The sequence below is a fragment of the Fukomys damarensis genome, unplaced genomic scaffold (genome assembly GCF_012274545.1).
Source record: "Fukomys damarensis isolate Sample0158 unplaced genomic scaffold, DMR_v1.0_HiC HiC_scaffold_4, whole genome shotgun sequence".
NCBI lineage: Eukaryota > Metazoa > Chordata > Mammalia > Rodentia > Bathyergidae > Fukomys > Fukomys damarensis.
Window position 1 is genome coordinate 29,490,566 of NW_022900916.1, and position 14,044 is coordinate 29,504,609.

General features: G+C 38.2%; 1 non-coding gene across 1 annotated transcript; it reads right to left on the minus strand.

The window, feature by feature from the left end:
• Positions 1-6,501: 6,501 nt before the first annotated feature.
• On the minus strand, positions 6,502-6,608 carry LOC117284229. The gene has a single exon (XR_004515309.1). It is a non-coding gene; the product is annotated as a U6 spliceosomal RNA (small nuclear RNA).
• Positions 6,609-14,044: the final 7,436 nt, after the last annotated feature.

Sequence of the window (14,044 nt, forward strand, 5' to 3'; positions counted from 1 at the left end):
AAAATCATGAATATTTTCATTATTCATTGGTTTCTATTATTTATTCTTTTTAAAAAACCTTAATTCTCTCTGTGAGACATCCTGATTTGGTTGCTATGGAAATTATTATTTTGCCAAAAACATAGAATTATGACTTACAGTAAAGAATAAACTGCAGAAGCAAATGGACTCTTGGAAAATAACTTACTTTGGCTCCAGCCAAAATAAGACTGATATTGTTCAAACTATAAATAAGGTTGTTCAAGATTTTTCATGAGTAAAAATTTACTTTGGAATTTTCTCAAATAATCATTGGGTCCGATGATGGAGAACTTAACTATTTGAACACATTTTGGGGCACTAACACCAGTGTAAGTTAGTGTGCCAAAATTTTTGAATCTAAGAATTCAAACTAATAATTTGATATGATCATTTAATTTTTTCCTACCTGTCATACTAATCAGTATAATTAATACTCTACTTTAAACTTAGCTAAATTCTTGTGCACTCATTTCTGATTTTATATGTACTTTAATAAATTTATTTATATTAGTTATTATTAATAATATATAATTATGTTATGCTTACTATATAATAGTATTTATATTTAATAAATCATAATATACTATTGAATATATTCATTTCCACATTTTTATATGATATTAATATTTTTGATTTTCAAATTACATTTAAGAAACTACTTATTTTGGTTTTAAATAGCTCAATATTTATGTAGTATTAAATCCTTTTTTTTTGCCACTATATAATAACTGGCTAGAAATAACTTGAAAACAGTCTTGAAATAAATGCTTCAAAATTCTGAGAAGTTGGGTTCCAGAGATTGTCAACACTCAAAAATCAGTAGCCTTCTCATACACAAATAACGGACTCACTGAGAGAGAAATTAGGATTGTGAAGATTTTAATGTAACACAGAAGTAGACTCTCATTAAAAGGTAAAACTTCATGAAAAGTGAACCGCATCACATATACTTACTTTATGATAGGTATTATTTATGACTCTTACAGGACAGAGAAATCAAGACAAGAAGGTCCAAGGATTTTAGAAAGAAAGCAAATCTGTCGTAGACTGAGGTCCAGGGAAGAGAAGGGTCTCAACTTCATCCCAGATTATGGGAAGGGCAGGTTTGGAAAGCCGATCTTCCTTTTCCACTTGATTTTTCCTTGCACTGTACCAAGCTGTGTTTCTCAGGGAAGGACCTGAGGGAACCCGGTGTGTTCCCCGCTCTACTTAATCTTTGTGTCCTTTTTCTTCCAAAAATAATTTGAGGCAGATTATAAAAAATACATGAGATACAGTAGCATAACACAAGTTTAAAAAAAAAGACAAGTCAAAGAGAGTCTGAATAAACAAAGTTATCCCAAAATGAACATTTAAAGTCGTTAGGAATTAGAAAAGGTATGACACAATTTGATGCTGAGTTGCTTCCAGCGAAGAACAAAGAGGGAAACGAACCCAAGACACAGTGTGGACAAGATAAAAGCGCAACAGTTGCCCAGGAGCAGAACTGCACTTTCTGTGTCTGAGGTGTCTGAGGCCTCTCTTAGAGCAACCTCCCTCTCTCCTCCAGTAGTGCTAAGTCGTACTTTCATTTCAGCACCGTGGTTGTTGAGCTTCCCTGTTAGGACAGGTGCCACCACTGAGAAAGGATGGTGCCAGAGAGCCTCCCACTGGATAACTGAATTTTTGATGACTGCCACTAGGTCAATGTTGTAATAGTTCTGACAGAGGAATTTAGGTATAAATGCCTGAGAGTCTGAAGGCATACTCCATTTGAATTTAATTTAATAAAAAATTTTAAACTGTGATTGAAAATAAAGGTTATTTAATTTAAAATATTTCTGACTATAAAATATATAATACAGTTTTGTTGGAAACAGATATCTTGGGCTGCGGATTTAGCTCAGTGGTGCAACAGCCTACCTCACAGGCTCAAGTTCCCAAGTTTGATTCCCCCCAAAAAATAATAAAATAAAAATAAAAATGTTAAGAAATTTCACTGTATATAGACTTTTTAAATTTTTTAGTGTACCTTTCCATAGTTACAGTTTTATATGTATATATACCTATGTGTATGTGTTTGTAGTCTTATACCTCATGTAATGTTTTGGTCAATGATGGACCACATGTACAACAGCACTTGTCTCATAAGATTATATCACCTAGTCATGTAGTTGTCTTAATTTGTATGAGTGCACTCTGCATGTATGATGGTCACACAATGATGGAGTCACCCAATGACACTGAAGCCTTTCCTGGACTGTATCCTGTCATTAAGTGACTCATGACTGTATATATATGTATATGTGTGTATGTATACATACAGTTATATCTACTGCCTACAACTATACTTATGCACGTACACACATATATAATTGAGAGTGAGAGAGAGGAAGACAGACAGGTGGACAGATTCCAAACAAAGCAAAAGAGAAAGAGGTGAGCAGGAAAATTTCTCTGAGGCCTCCAGTATAGTTATAGGGGTTTAATTAGGTCTCTTTGATCTTTTTCATGGAGAATTTTGTGAAGGACTCCAAGGTTCTTCATTGGGAAATCTCTCCATTTTTCTAATACTTATATCCCTCAGTAAAATTCTGTTATTTTTTGATGCAGCGGTTCCACACATTTCTTGTTGGAGCTAATACTATTATATGTGTTTTTCTTTAATATTATGAATGTTAACATTTGTTTTATTACATTTTCCTGGAACATTTCTAATTCCTATGGCATGTTAGACTTTTCATCTCTAGGCTTAAAATTCTCTTCTGCTTATAAGATTTTTGCTCTGTACAGAGATTTTCTCAAAATGAAACATTTGCTGAAAATACTTAACAAAAATGTCATTGCCTCTGTTAACTGAGAAGTTTTGAAAACTCAGCTTATTTCTAAATGTGAATAGCATGCCAAAATTCTCTTTCTGTTCACTAAACTTTGTGCATCAACTCTTACATCTGTGGCTATTGTTTTTATTATTCTTTAGTGGAGACATATATGTGACCCTTGGGAGGATTAAAGAAATACTAAATCAACCCAAAACGAAAACAAAATAATAAATGGGATGGGGAATTGTTCATTCCTGGTCCCATTCTTCTTTCTTTTTCCTTCAGTCTTACATCTGCAAAATGGGATGACAGAACTATCCCATAGGGAAAGCCACAAATGGGTACCTTGGGTATCAGCTATCTCTTGCCAAACTGTACAATGTTTTCCAATTTGCAAGGGCTGTGATATACAGCGTTTTTGGGTTTACTTGACAAGAAATGGTGCAGATTTTCCGTGTCAGCAAATATAACTTGAGTACTTTGTTAATCTTCCAGTCACATACTCAGGCTATTGTCAGTTTCATGCTATTATAAACAGGGCTGTGCTATTTTTGTACCTGTATCTTTACACACACACACATACACACATACACACACATGCACGCACACACACACACACACACACACACACACATATATATGTGGAATTACTGAGTCAGAGGGCATGCTTTTTTCAGACTTTTAAAAAACAAATTGCCTAGCCTTCAGTGTGTGCATTGACAAAGCCCATACCTTGTGATTTCTTGAAGTTCTTTCTAGTTATATTATTCTATAATTCTCTTATTCTAGTACACAAATATCAATGATTCTTATAGGATGCGTGTAAAGTGCAATAAATCTATAAGTTGTTTATGACCTATGTCCAATAACCCTGGCTAGTATAGACCTTTTGAAAACCAAACAAAGCCATTTGCTTTATTAACTCTACGCAAAGAAATAATATCTTTTCATATTTATGACCCACCTGAATAGACTCATATTAGCCTAAAAGTCAATGTATTTTTTAGACATTAAAAGTTAAGTAAGATATTCCTATGACTGCTATTAATCATCAGCCATAAATGTATTATCTTCATGTCTTTAGATCTAAGAAGTCTTTTATCTATAAATTCATCCTACATAGCTATTTTATTTGGAAGAGAACATATGACAAATGATTTATTGTTCCTGAAACAAAGCAATATCATTCTAAAATATAAGGAAAGAGCAAAATAGTAACAAATTTAATGATATTTTTGAATTTTGTCTTATTTGATTCCTCAACACTGCTCCAATCTATTATACTTTGCTGTATTCCATTTTTATAGTCATATATTTAATGACAAAAAGTGTTTGAAATGTTGCATATGTGCTCAGACATGACAGGTACTACATTTAATGCCCTCATGCTGTAAGAAGTTATGAAATACAAACTCACTATAATGAAACCAACATAGTGCTTCTGAAGACTTCACGTTCAGCACTCACCACACTGTACCTTTTCTGTGCTAGCTGTGCTGGCTCCGGAGATAATGCAGGGAAGCAGACAGACCTTCTCTATCCTCACAGGACTTGCAGTTAAAAAACCCACTGATGGAAATAAGGACAGAAGCAAATGCCCAGGCCTTTACGTGATCTTCTGTCTTCCCTTGCTGTCTCGGTGTTAAACAAACCCTCTTTGTGTCATTTCCTTTCTGAACAATGAAAGCAATACTGGCCTTAACTTTTGAGGAAAAGCTCATAAAGTTGATTTATCAAATTAAATCATAATCTAAAAACACCTCATTTTTTCACAGCAGAAAATAACAAAAAAGTAGTGTGAATAAAAACATACCTAATTTTAATTTATACCAACTTTTGCTAAAGTTGTGCTGAATGGCCTCCCAAAAGTCCATGCATTAAAGGCTTAGTCCCTAGGGTGGTGCTACTGGGTGGCAATTCAGACTTTACAGGTGGAGCCTTGGTGGAGATCCTCAGGTTACTGGAGTGCCTTCAAAGAGGATTATGCCAGCCTCCTCTTCGTTCTCTTTTTCGGCTCCTGGCCATGAGTTGAGCAGTCTGCTCTATGGTATATTCCCCACAATTGCTGTCTGGCTTACTTGCCAAAGATGCAAAGTTTCGGGTTTGCCTGGTCTTGGACTGGAACCTCCCAAACTATAAAGCAAAATAAAATATTTTTCTTTTTACATTGTCTCGAGTATTTTATTATAGTTACTGAAGGCTGACTAATACAACTGTGTTCTTAGCTTTGCTCTGAGTGGTTAATACTTGCCCCACTTTTTACTAGAAATTCTCTTAAAAAGCTTGGCTGTTGGCACGACAAGACTATCATGGATCCTAGGAGGTCAGCATAGACCTGCTTGGCATGCTGGTCTTGGCTAAAACCATGAATGGAGAGCCACCAGCCATTCATATCTTCTCCCTGGATAGTCAGGCACCTCCTTGCAACCCTGTGTATCCAATGTCTCACATTCATGCTGCTCTTTCCTTATTATAAGTTTTTCAGAAACTGGTTACTACACATAGAGTAATAAAATTGAATATTAGGAGAAACCAAAAGGATGAATTTAGTAGAAAACAGGTTTAAATGAAAGAAATTAATTAAATAGTCACCTTCTGCATAGGTCAATAAGCATATAGAATATTCCTGGGCAGGAGAAAAGTCCAAGTGTAAAGTGATTCAAGAACAAAAAAGAGAAAACTATTGTTTAACATTTCTGGGGTATGTGCTCAGCATCAGGAGCAGAGCAAGAGCCCAGGCTTTGGGTAACAGACAGAACACACCTGGTGTGTCATTCAGCTTTCTGTCACTATCATGAAATACCCAAGATAATCAACTCCTAAAGTTTATTTTGGCTCATAGTTTTGGAGGTCCCAGTCCTCGGTCAGTTGGCCCTGTTACTGTGGGCCTGTGGTAAGGCAGCACATCATGGCAGGAGCACATGGTGAAACAAAGACCCTTGTATCAGTAAGAAATCAAAAGGAAGAGTTTGGACAGGCCAGCATCCCCAAATTCATGATGGCAAGGACCTGAAGATTTCTCATAAGGCCCTACCTCCCAAAGATATCAAGGTCCCTAACAGCACTGCCCTGGGGCTCAAGCCCTTAACTAATATTTGGGAGATATGTAAGATTCTACCTATAGCACCTGTGTTCAAAATCTTTCAAGGTCTCAGTGTCTTCCACTACATAACTGAGATAATATCTATTTTATAAGATGATATCTGATATAACATATTATCATTTATCATGAGGTTTAAAAATGATAATATGTGTAAAGTAGATGGACGGTCAGTACTGGCTATGATCAGATTGCAAAGGTGCTTATGAATTCTGCATATGAGCACTTTTTGCATCCCTTTGCTATCTGCCAATTAGGTACAACAGGATTTTGGAGCTATGTCTGAGCTCCAGTAATTTATAATACTAATGGGAACACATGGAGAGGGAAGAGCAATTAATTTTTGAAAAAATACTTCAGCTATTTGCCTAGTGTAAAATCTTGGGTTCCTTAGTTTATATTATAATCACTCATGACCCTTCCTTCTATGTTAATTTATTCATCACTTATGAACTGCAAACATATTGTAAGCCAAATATTTTTCTTTAGGAAATGTATTTTCAAAATTAATTATTTTTCTCAACTATTTTTACTAGAAAACTGATAAAAACAAAACAACATAACTTTTGCAGAAAGCACTGAAATGTGGGACATTTCATGAGTTTTCATGTCATCCTTGCACAAGGGCCATGCCAATATTCTCTGTATCATTCCAATTTTACTATATATAGTGCCAAAATGAGCAAAGGAGATTTAAGTGTAAAATCTGGGGCACATTCCTACGGAATTCTGAGGCAGAAGATCTTTGGCAGGCCCCTGAGAATTTACATTTTTTTAAGACGCTCTAGGCGAAGTGGCTGGGGCAGTCTTTGAGAAATATGCCTTGAGAGAGCTTGCTTTGATGTCCACTTTGAGAACCCCTGTTTGGTCATCTGGTAATGCAAAGGAAAAATGGCACTTCTTTCAGAAGTAGAAAGATTTAAGACAATGAACAACTAACTTTATTGGCAAAGTAAAGTAGAATGTCATTTTTATTGTGAAGTGAAATCTTGGCAGTGTGTTTCTTTATGGAAACATTCCTTTGTACTTAATACAGATTTAGATTAATATGAATTTAGCGATCCTTTACTTCCCAATATACCGAATATATATTTCTGCCAGAAGAGCTGGAGCAAGGTGTCCAGATTCTCTTTTTGGGTAGGAAGACAGCACAGGGTGGACCCGGGAATGCCATAGCCCAGCACACGTAGTTCTGTGGATGGCTCCTTCTTAGAGTTGTTTCAGATCAAATATTCCCACATGTGGAGAAGGTTCCAGTGTCTGGTTGAATTCTGATGCACTATCATTTTAGTGATGGAGGTGGGTCTTTCTGAAGGTAAGAGTTTCTTAGATGGTCAACCATCTAGAAAGTAGGAGATCTTACACTGCAAAATCTTCATTCAAGCGTCGGCTGGAGCTTGGGTTCTGGGAGAAGTGGTCCCATAGAGATCTTGTTGGGGAAGGCATTGGCTACTTCAAAGTGGTGGACACAAGCCAGAGACTAAGGAGATGGGGCTAATAGTTCATGCCTTCTGGAGGGGTTCTTTTCATGATTGTATAGGCAATTACATCCATCTGGAATTGAAGATCTTTGATGTTAGTTGGCCTTCTTACTTTTCTCATTGTTGAAACAAAATACACAACACCTAGAGTTAAAGGGGAAAGGGTTTATTTAGCTCACAGTTTGTAGAGATTTCAGTCCATAACTGGCTATCTCCAAGGTAGGGTGGCACATAACAGAGCAGCAACAGTTCATGGAGGCAGAAGGCAGCAAAAGCAACAAGAGACCTTAACAGTGTCTTTCTGCTCCTTTTTTCTCATCCAGACTACGGGATTAAGGTGGTGCCAAACCAATCACTTACATGTGGTGGTTTAGTAATCATATGCCCTTAATCCCAGCATCACACACTCTAGATTCAGCCACCTCTGAAAAAGTAAGCCCCATATGAAGCCATGGGACTTTGGGGGGACATCTAAGCACAAGCCATACCAATAAATGTCCTATGTTCATGGGTATTCTTTCTAACTTTAACTTCTGAAGTCTGTAGGGAATGAACTAGTGTCCAAAATTGAATTGGGTTGCATGAAGAAGGCTGCACAATGGTTGCTTTCCCTCTGAGCACCTTCAGAGATCTACTTGGGAAGGTCTGAGTACTTAATCCATCTTGAAACTAAGACTGATGATCTGTTAGTCGCCCCTTGTTAATTTGGGCTCACTCGGTACACATTTTTATTAATGCTCTGTTGAACTTACATGTGCAGCTTGAACTCTAAACTATGATGAAAGAAATTCAGCTCTTTGCAGCTAAAAACATTGGCTTCTACTGGAAGCATACATAGAAACCACCTAATCACTTTTGATGAAAATGAGAATTGTTTATAATTAACAATGGTTGTTTTGGCATCCAAAACCAGCAGTCTCTTTGCTCTTTTTAATCATGCTCGCATCACTTAACATCTTATTTTAATTTAGGAAAAATTTCTTCCCATTTTGGAACTAATATGTACACTCCTAAGAAGAATCTGAAAAATAAAAATAAAGAGTAGGGAAAAAATTTAATAGTCTGACTTACACTGCGATATATTTTTTCTTTTAATGCATTCAGTTTTACATAGTTGCAATTACATGTTATACATAAAATTGCATATGCTAGTTTCTTATACAATTTGCTTTAAAAATCTGTTAACCATATGAAGCTGCAAAATTATCTCGTAGAAATTCATTCCCCAGAGAAACTATCCTTTCCTTTAATACTTTGGTACATTTCTTTCTCATTCCCTCTCCTCCACCCTCTTCTCACCCCTCTCCTCCACTCCAAATATGCTGGATTAAAGTTTTGTTGACACAGGAACACATGTATATCCCATTAGAAAGACAATATGGAGAAGCTCAGTGAAAGATCATATGTGCTACTGAGGGATCAGAAGTCTTTCCCAGTGAAACCTCAGTGATTCATGACTCTACGACTTTCAAAGGTGCAGCACACCATTATTAGTGTTCCAGGGCAGAAAAAAAAAAAGGTGGTGTATTATGCACAGTGCATTGAACTGCACTATATCATCCTGTTTTTGTGCAGGGAGAATACCTTTGAAAAATAATTTTTCTGGTTCAGTTTCTTAGCAGAGTGACTGGTGTAGCTATTAATAGCAAGTGCTGGAAGAGAACACTATTCATTACTGTTTTAAGTGGCCATTAAGCATGAAAAAGATTTCCTTCGAACAGAGAGTAGAAGGATGTGGCTCAACAAGCCCATTTCCTGGCACTGGGAAGTAGAGAGAATTGCTGAGAAGACGCTGAGATGAAGGGAACACAGTAGGGCCATGCTTTGCTCCCCACCCAAGCTCCCATTGGGAGAACTTGATTTCAGCTCCCAAATGGAGTAGCTTTGATTTTCTCGATAACACAGGCAAGATTTGCTTCTTTGTGGCCTCACAGGATTTTCTTTGTCTTGTTTTGCTGGATTGTATCACATCTGGGTCTTTGTCACTCTTCATGGAAGGTGCATGAAAAAGTTGGGATTTTCCTGTTCCTATGACAGCACTTTCTTGTGATGGCCACAACATCCATGGTAAATATTCTATTATTGCCAACTGGTCCAGGGTTTTCTTGGTACCATTTTGGTGGAAATCAAAAATTGGCAAAGTACAGCTCTGGGCATTGAGTTCCAGTGGCTCTCAAATCTTAGTGCTAATCTTATGGCAGTTTTTAGCCCCCTCTATCAGCTCAGCTTTTGTGTCTTATTAAGGCTCTCTACAGGTCTCGGTTAGTTTCTGCTCCAAGCTACTGATTTCTGCTTGTAGATGCTGTCAGTTAAAACTTGTGCTTTCATTAGTCAGTGCTGATGGTGGGCATTAATTGATGCTGCTAATGGTCACTGTTAGTCACCACTAGTTGATGCTGCCAATTTCTGGAGCTCTTTAAGGGTCACTTTTTAACATGACTGCTCTGTCCACACTACCCAAGGTAAGGGTCCAGAGTAGATTTATAGGTCTTTCCAGCCCCTGCTGCCCAAAAAGTGAATCACAGGCAGATTTATAAGACCACTGGAGGAAGGCTTTGTTTTGAATTTATGCTGTAGCACAGAGGGAGCCCTGCTAGATTAACCCAAGGAGTATGAAGTTGTGCTGCTTATATAGAGGATAGAGGGGGCAGAATCATCTGGGACTGGTCCAAATTTCAAGCCTTGACAGGGTAGAGCCTTCAGGGATTGGCTACAGAGTGATGTCAGCTGGGACTAGTCAAAGTCTCAAGCTTACTGTGGCAGAGCTATCTGGACATCACAGGGGGGAGTCATCAGGAATTGCCACAGGGCAGACCCATCTGGGACTGGTTCATGCTCCAAGCCTCCTGTGGCCAAGGCAGACATCTCTTGAAACTCCTGGGCATCTGCAACAGCTGCAACTGTAGCTGTCGGTCAGAGCATGGCCCATTCTAGCTGTTAGAAGAAAAAGGAATGGTGATCTGTTTCTTCTTTGTCTCACCATTCCATTCCCAATTTTCTCTGCTCCCAACTGTTTTCTCAGAGTGTCATCATGTTAGTTAGCTGTGCATTGCTGTGACAAACACTTGAGAAAGTTACCTTAATGGATGAAAGGTTTATTTTGGCTCAAACGTTCAGAGGTTTCAATCCTTGGTCAGCTGGCTCTATTGTTTTAGGCCCTGGAGAGGCAGAGGAAAGCTATTCACTTCATGGCAGTGAGAAAGGAAAGAGAGAGAGGGAGGGAGGGAGGGGGGAGAGAGAGGGAGAGAATGGGAGAGGGAGAGAGAGAGGGAGAAGAAGAAGAGGAAGAAAGAAGGAGGAGGAGGAGAGGAGGAGGAAGAGAAAGATCAAGTGCAAGAGGAAGGAGGAGGAGAAGAAGGAGAGGGAGAGGAGGAAGAAGAAGAAGCAAAAGGAGAATAAGAAGGACTAGGGAGAGAGAGAGGAAGACTGACTTTCCAAGGTCACAGTCCCATGATCCACACCCCAACTTCCCAATAATCCATTCAGTTAATAGATTAATCCATGGAGAAGGTTAATACCTTCATGATCCAGTCACTTCCCGGAAGCCCATCACTTGGCCTTTGGACATATTTTAAATGTAAAGTATAACAAACAATTAATTTCTAAATGGATATAAGACTAGCTGATGTTCTGCTTAAAAGTCTGCTTCACAAGAGCAGTGTGAATTGTGTTCATTTCTGTATCAGAGCCATGGCTACCTGAAAATGCAGAAGTCATGTAGTAGGATGGAGTTTCTATTTTTTCTGGTTGGCCTAGGATTCATATTTCTATCCAGACTTGGATTTGGGGGCAAAGCTAGGAGTGAAAGGGTGACTGACTTCCTGCCTGGATGACGATCTCTTTTTCTGGAGTCAAGAATTGGGAAGATTGAGATTCTGGTGGTGGGTTAATGATTCTTGCTTTCACTATTGTGGATTTTTTCTTGGGAGCCTTCATATCAATCTTAATACCACACTAGGCACTATTGTTTCAGGGTTCTCATCCAGATTTGGCTTTTCAAATGGGCATGTATCTATACCTTTAATTTATTTGACATACACTTCACAGGGAATGGAAAGGTAAAATATGAGGAACTCGATTCATCCCCCAGAAGACAAGCAAGAGACAGAAGGTCTCAGTCATATTTGTAGTATAGAATATTTGAAAGAGTGCTTTGTTATTGCTTCCAAATGCGTACAAATACATTTTAGTAATTTATATTCACCACATTCACTGTTTGATGTGATTAGTGAGTTTTTACTGTTTTAAAGAAATATATATGGTTACCTAAGATTGGAATATGGATTATACATGGAGCTTACACATTTATAAATGCAAAGAACTGAAGACTGAAAGGAAAAAAACTCAAAATCCATAGAAATGAATATGTTATATTTAAAGTGTCCTGACAATTTATTGATGCTAAGACATTTTCTTCCCTTGAAAATATATATGAAATTTCCCTTTTATCTTCCTTGAAGTATGTCAGAATAAATTAGTGAATATGCAATTAACATTCAGGTGTCTTGTCTTCAGCATTTTCTCACTTACTTTACTTTCTCATGTTACTTTATATTTCAAACCACACAATCACAGTTTGTTGACAATGCATTTGGTTGCAGCCTGAGATATTTCCAGGTCTAAAGCCAGGTTCACATTTTTTATTTGAAGAGAGGGAAATTTCAAAGAAATAGAGTCAGGCTATAAACTTAATCAAAATTTCTGCTGTACAGGATGTTATATTGAATATGGACATAATACCAAAAGAAATACATGAAAAATCCATTTGCATCCACATCTTGTTGCTTTCACATAGTATAAAGTAACAAAATTGTAAGAGGCATGCATTTGTGTCTATGTGCGGGTGCGGAAGACCATGTGTGCACTAATCCATTTCTCTCTCTGGGTTTGGCTGCTGTATATGTTTTGACCAATAAAAGATGGATTTCAGTTAAAATGTGGGGTTGGCCAGCTGCATATCTGTTAACTTTTCTTATGTATACTTGAGCACAAGTTTATATACTTTTCAAAGTACTGTGTGATTTTTCTCTTTACTTTTTCTGCAAATCTGGAACATCTTTTTCCTATCCAATTTTCTAGAATATATGCCATGGAGATAATCACTCAGCTCCAGCAGGATTAAAATGGTCATGCATGGGAAGACAGAGCATGGCTTTATTATAGAACTTGAATAGGAGGGAGGGATCACCCTTGTCCCTTGCAGATGAAGATCCTGTGTCATGTGGAGGCAGAGAAGAGAGTTGCGGTGTGGTTGGTGCACAGAAGCCCAGTGCAGCTTGGCAGTGAGGCCTAAAAGGACAGCTGGGCCATATGTGGCACATCTGGTTGACCCTGAAGACTTCATCTATAGTCTCAGATCCTCAGGAAGAAGGGTCTGAGACTGAGGAATGCGTCTAAAGGATTGTCAAGCATGGTCCCAAAGAGGGGCAGAGATATAAACCAATAGAAGAAGGGTAAAATTACCACTAAGGTCAACTGGGTGCTCTGTCTCACAGGACTTTATATGGAGCCTGATGAAATGCTTCTAGGTGGAACTGTTCCAGCTAAAATCTGTAGGTTGAAGCTCTAATCCCAGTGTGTCAGAATGTGACTGTTTGGTGATAGGGCCTGTATAGAGTGATTGAAGTGACCCTATTACACTGAGCCATAATCTTATCTTACTAGTGCTGTGGTAAGCAGAAATTTGGATCCTCAAAGAGACATCAGACATAGGTGTGCTCAGAGGAAAGGCCAGGTGAGGACACAGCAAGAAGATAGCTATCTGCAAGTGAAGGAAAGAGGCTTCAGGAGAAACCCAATCTGCGGACACCTTGATCTTAGACTGCCAGCTTCCAGACTTGTGAGAAAATAAATTTCTGTAGTTTGAGGCATTCAGTCTGTGGTGCTTTCCTATGATAGACCTAGCAAACTAATTTACCCTTTGAAAGGGGAAAATAATGACCCCAACTTTTGACTCTTGGACGGATTTCTACCCAGCACTTCTGAATTGTACATCCTTGGGCATCAACCAAGTGCCCCTGGAGTCTTACTCACTGGGTCAACAGATGTCCCAGGGCAGGAGGTGCCAGGAACACACCTGAGTCTAAGATGAGGCCCTGGTAAGTGGCAGATATGAGCAGCGCTCAGGGACCTCTGCAGTAGTGGGCTGCAGGGATAGGGAGAGAGGGTGGCTGGAATGAGACAAGTGAGGCTGAGAGGAACTAACTAATGCAGAGCTGAAGTGGCATCCAATACACGGTGTGGTGATAGTTTTGATCACGAGAATGAGTGATATTTACTGAGAAGATCCTATATGACATACACAGGGCTCTACACTTTGCATAAGCTATCTCCCTTAACACCGGCAAGCACATTGAGATTTAGGTACCGTTAGTATCTCTATTTTTACAGATGAAGAAACTGAGGCTCAGGAACTTACCCAGGGTCACAAAAACTACAAACCAGTAACTTAACTCCAGTTATCTGGCTCCAAAACTGCATCTTCACTCTACTTTATATATATGCTTTGATTGAAGCAATGTTCTAGAAAGAAAAATTAGAATAGAGATTTTAATTTCATGCACAATTTTATTTTTCCATTAAGCTTATTGGTACATTTAAGGTAAACAATACAGTTACATTCATCATTGGGATCTTGTACC